Source organism: Garra rufa, chromosome 8 (genome assembly GCF_049309525.1).
Source record: "Garra rufa chromosome 8, GarRuf1.0, whole genome shotgun sequence".
Taxonomy (NCBI): Eukaryota; Metazoa; Chordata; class Actinopteri; order Cypriniformes; family Cyprinidae; genus Garra; species Garra rufa.
In genome coordinates, this window is record NC_133368.1 from 52,059,114 (window position 1) to 52,064,889 (window position 5,776).

The following is a 5,776-nucleotide window of genomic DNA, read 5'->3' on the forward strand; positions in this document are numbered from 1 at the left end:
ATAAAGTTAGACTTTCTTGTTTAAGTGTTTTTAGTGTTCTAATAAATGTTTTAACAGTTATTTGAGTCATAGAGTGGATTTATGGGATATTGATCATGTTCAGTCACATCATGTTTCCATGTGTCATTCATCAATTATATAATAAAATCTTTCCTGTATGACTGTTGTAATATTGTAAATGAAACTGATTCTTGATCATTTTAGTGAAAAACAGTGTGAAAACACCTTAATTGCAAAAAGTGCTTAGATTTTTCGTCTTGTTTTCACCCAAAATATCTAAAAAATCTTAAATCAAGAAGGATTTTCTAAGTTAAAATTAAGTGCATTTTGTTTTGCTTTCAGAAACAAATAAGGAAAATAATCCACCAATGGGGTAAGAAAAATAATCTTGTATTTGTTTGAAATAAGATTTTTTTTCTTACCCCATTGGCAGATTATTTTGCTTGTTCTAAGCAAAACTCGCTTAATTTTGGCTTGGTTTTTTTTTTTTCTGAAAACGAAAGTAATTTTTACTTTTCTAGAAAATCCTGTTCGACTTGTTTTTTTTTTTTCTAAAAAAACTAAAATAATATTTACTTTTCTAGAAAATCCTGCTTGAGTTTAGTTTTTTTCTGAAAACGAAAATAATTTTTACTTTTCTAGAAAATCCTTCTTGACTTGTTTTTTTTTTCTGAAAACTAAAATAATTTTTACTTTTCTAGAAAATCCTGTTTGACTTGTTTTTTTTTTTCTAAAAAAAACTAAAATAATATTTACTTTTCTAGAAAATCCTGCTTGAGTTTAGTTTTTTTCTGAAAACGAAAATAATTTTTACTTTTCTAGAAAATCCTTCTTGACTTGTTTTTTTTTTCTGAAAACGAAAATAATTTTTACTTTTCTAGAAAATCCTGCCTGACTTTTGTTTTTTTCTGAAAACCAAAATAATTTTTACTTTTCTAGAAAATTCTTGACTTTTTTTTCTGAAAACTAAAATAATTTTTACATTTCTAGAAAATCCTTCTTGACTTTTTTTTCTGAAAACGAAAATAAAATTTACTTTTCTAAAAAATCCTGCTTGACTTGTTTTTTTTCTTGACTCTTCTGGTTTTCGCTGTCTTGTGTCGATGGCCGTCTAGGTGATGAGGTCTTTACTGATGATCTGTCTCTGGGGCTCATCTAGTTGATGTGGTCTCTGCTGACATTCAGGGCTGTAGAGGATATCTCTGGGTGCTGATGGGCACGGACTAGATCCGGGAGACTGCAGTGACCGTCTGATCTGGATACAGGTGGCTGCGGTGACCTCGAAATATAAATACAAATTTTTGAGAACGCAGCGGAAGTGAGGGACTATAATATGATAAGAGCTCGCTCAAGTACTGAGGAGCTAAACCATTGAGGGCTTTATAAGTAATTAGCAAGATTTTAAAGTCTATACGATGTTTAATAGGGAGCCAGTGCAGTGTTGACAGAACCGGGCTAATATGGTCATACTTTCTAGTTCTAGTAAGAACTCTAGCTGCTGCATTTTGGACCAGCTGGAGTTTGTTTATTAAGCGTGCAGAACAACCACCCAATAAAGCATTACAATAGTCTACCCTTGAGGTCATGAACGCATGGATTAACGTTTCTGCATTTGACATCGTGAGCATTGGTCTTAATTTCGATATATTTTTTAGATGAAAAAATGCAGTTTTGCAAATGCTAAATGTGGCTTTCGAAGGAAAGATTGCTATCGAATAGGACGCCTAGGTTCCTGACTGATGACGATGAATTGACAGAGCAGTCATTGAGTATTAGACTGGGTTTTAGGTTATTACATGCGGAGGTTTTAGATCCAATAATTAACACCTCTGTTTTTTTTTTCAGAATTTAGCAGTAAAAAATTTCTTGCCATCCAATTTTTTATTTCAACTATGCATTCTGTTAGTTTTTCAAATTGATGTTTCGCTGGGCCGTGAAGAAATATAGAGCTGCGTATCATCAGCGTAACAGTGAAAGCTAACACCATGTTTCCTGATGATATCTCCCAAGGGTAACATATAAAGTGTAAAAAGTAATGGCCCTAATACTGAGCCTTGAGGTACTCCATACTGCACTTGTGATTTAAATGATACCTCTTCATTTATTGCCACAAACTGATGACGGTCAGATAAGTACGATTCGAACCAAGCCAGTGCACTACCACTAATGCCTACATAATTTTCAAGTCTATTTAATTTTCAAGTCTTATTTGAGTATTGTGGTCAATAGTATCAAACGCAGCACTAAGATCCAGTAGCACTAATAGGGAGATGCAACCATGATTGGTTGACAAGAGCAGGTCATTTGTTACTCTAATTAGAGCAGTCTCAGTGCTATGATACGGTCTAAAACCTGACTGGAAATCCTCACAGATACCATTTTTCTCTAAGAAGTGTGAGCATAATTGTGAGGACACTACCTTTTCTAGTATCTTTGACAGAAAAGGGAGATTTGAAATTGGTCTGTAATTGTTTAATTCATTGGGATCAAGTTGAGTTTTTTTAATTAGAGGCTTAATAACAGCCAGTTTGAAGGTTTTGGGGACATATCCTAACGATAGTGACGAATTAATAATATTCACAAGAGGATCTATGACTTCTGGAAGCACCTCTTTTAGTAACTTAGATGGAATAGGGTCTAACATACATGTTGTCAGTTTAGATGATTTAATAAGTTTGTACAACTCTTCCTCTACTATAGTTGAAAATGCATGGAATTGTTCCTCAGGAGATTTATAGCATATCTGATTTGATACTGTAGCGGATGGCTGCATAGTTATAATTTTATCTCTAATAGTATCTATCCTGGTAGTAAAATAGTTCATGAAGTCATTACTGCTGTGCTGTTGGGAAAATTCAGCGCCTGTTGGTGCTTTATTCTTCGTTAATTTAACCACAGTATTGAACAAATACCTAGGGTTATGTTTGTTTTCTTCTAAGAAAGATGAAAAATAATCCAATCTGGCAGTTTTTAATGCTTTTCTATAGGATATGTTACTTTCACGCCTGGCTGTACGGAAAACCTCTAGTTTTGTTTTCTTCCAGCTGCGTTCCATTTTCCGTCCTGCTCTCTTCAGTGCGCGAGTGTGATCGTTATACCACAGCGTCGGACTGTTTTCCTTAATTTTTCTCAACCGCAGAGGAGCAACTATATCTAAAGTGCTAGAAAAAAGAGAGTCAATAGTTTCTGTTGTATCATCAAGTTTTCCTGAGCTATCGGATATGCTGAGGAATTCAGATAAATCAGGAAGGTTACTTACAAAGCAGTCTCTTGTGGTAAAAGTAATGGTTCTACCGTACTTATAGCGAGGAGTTAGTTTTACAGTTTTAGCTATCTGTAGTATACAAGAGACTAGATAATGATCTGAGATATCATCATTTTGATGCAGAATTTCAACGCCATTAACATCAATTCCATGTGACAGTATTAAATCTAGAGTATGATTTCGGCAATGAGTAGGTCCTGAAACGTGTTGTCTACCCCAATCGAGTTCAAAATATCTATAAATGCTGTTCCTAGTGCATCTTTTTCATTATCAACATGGATGTTAAAATCACCCACTATTAAGACTTTATCTGCGGCCAACACTAACTTGGATAGAAAATCAGCAAATTCTTTAATAAAGTCTGTATGGTGCCCTGGTGGCCTGTAAACTGTAGCTAGTACAAACGTCACAGGAGATTTATCATTAACACTTGATTCTTTGGATAATGTTATATGAAGCACCATTACTTCAAACGAGTTATTTTTGAAGCCCTTTCTTTGAGAGACATTGAGAATATTGCCATAAATAGTAGAAACACCTCCCCCTTACCTTTTACACGTGGCACATGTTTATAACAGTAATCTTGGGGGGTGGACTCGTTTAAAATAATGTAATCGTCTGGTTTTAGCCAGGTTTCTGTCAAACAGAGCACATCTAGCTTATGATCAGTGATCATATCATTTACAAAAAGTGCTTTCGTAGAAAGGGACCTGATATTTAATAAGCCAAGCTTTATCATTTGTTTCTCAGTATTATATATATTTTTTATTTGTTGAACATCAATTAAATTGTTAGTCTTGATTTGATTCAGGCGTTTTTTGTATTTTCTTGCTCGGGGAACAGACACAGTCTCTATAGTGTGATATCTAGGTGAAAGGGTCTCTATGTGCTGAGAAATAACTGATTTCTGTGACGTGAGGCGGCTAGCAGACGGTCGGTTTAGCCAGTCTGTCTGCTTCCTGACCTGGGCCCCAGTTAGTCAAGTGCAAACTCTAAGACTATGTGCCATATTTCTAGACAGAAGAGATGCTCCACATCCGGAGGGATGAAGACCATCTCTTTTCAACAGGTCAGGTCTGCCCCAAAAGCTTGTCCAATTGTCTATGAAACCTATGTTATTTCGCGGGCACCACTTTGACATCCAGCCATGTCCAATCTCGTCACCACGGTAAGCCGGGAGGGGACCAGAGCATATTACAGTGTCTGACATCGTACTTGCAAGATCACACACCTCTTTAACATTATTTTTAGTGATCTCCGACTGGCGAAGTCGAACATCATTAGCGCCGACGTGAATAACAATCTTACTGAATTTACGTTTAGCATTAGCCAGCACTTTTAAATTTGCCAAGATGTCAGGCGCTCTGGCTCCCGGTAAACACTGGACTATGGTGGCTGGTGTCTCTATTTTCACGTTCCGTACAATAGAATCGCCAATTACTAGAGCACTTTCATCAGGTTTCTCAGTGGGTGCTTCACTGAGTGGGGAGAACCTGTTTGATGTTCTGATCGGAACGGAAGAGCGGTGTTTTGACCCGCGACTATGCCGCCTCACAGTCACCCAGTGGCCCTGCTGCATGGGCGTTGTTACTGGAACCGAACAATGTACAGGGCTTTCTGAGCTAGTCGCATCCAAAACCGTATCTAAGTCCCTCACATTCTTACTATCCTCCATTAAAGTTTGGATGCGTGACTCTAGTTCTGAAATCTTCTCTAAGCTATACATGTGGCAGGTTGTGCAGACAACAATAGCAAGAGAAGAAGCTATTACTCACCGTTTTTGTAGAATGGTTCCAACTTACCACTGTTGTTTTTGATGAACTCTTGGAGAGAGGTATGGGAGGAGGAACAACGGAGTGAATAGGATGTAAAAGGAATCGCGATTCGCAAGCTAATCGGCTAACGGAATGCTAGCTTGTTGCAAATCGAGGTTGTGGACTAAAAGCAAAACGGTTCGCGAGAGAGAAAGGAGAGCAGTAGTAGGTGCGAGTAGAGAACGTGAATGTAAATGCAAGTCGCCAGTGGCAAGCTAAATAGCTAACCCACTGCACTCATGGTTATGGGGTAAAGTGAGCGGTCAGATTAGTGTGACGAATAATTTCACAAGTCTGTTGGGAGTAAAGCTGTTTTTAATTACTTTAAACAGCAGAGAGTAATAAGATAGAGATTTCTAAAGAAAAACAAGCTCCAGAAAGCTACAATCACAGAGAGCTAAAAACACAAACCACAAAAACCTCAACCTCAAAGCAAACATGAAGTGCCTTTTTTCCATTTTTGAACCATCACCATTGGCACATAATGCAACAAAGATGGCTAAAGTCAACAGATTTTACTAATAGAGCTACCAAACTCTGTGTAAACATAAAATAACGATGATGCCATCTTTCTGAACTCATTTTTACCCTCCTGTAATTTGGCTCCAAATTTTTGTATTTTTTTCCTCATCAAATTTTATAAAATGATAAATTTTAATATTTGCATACCATCAAAAGGATGAAAAATCGCAAACAT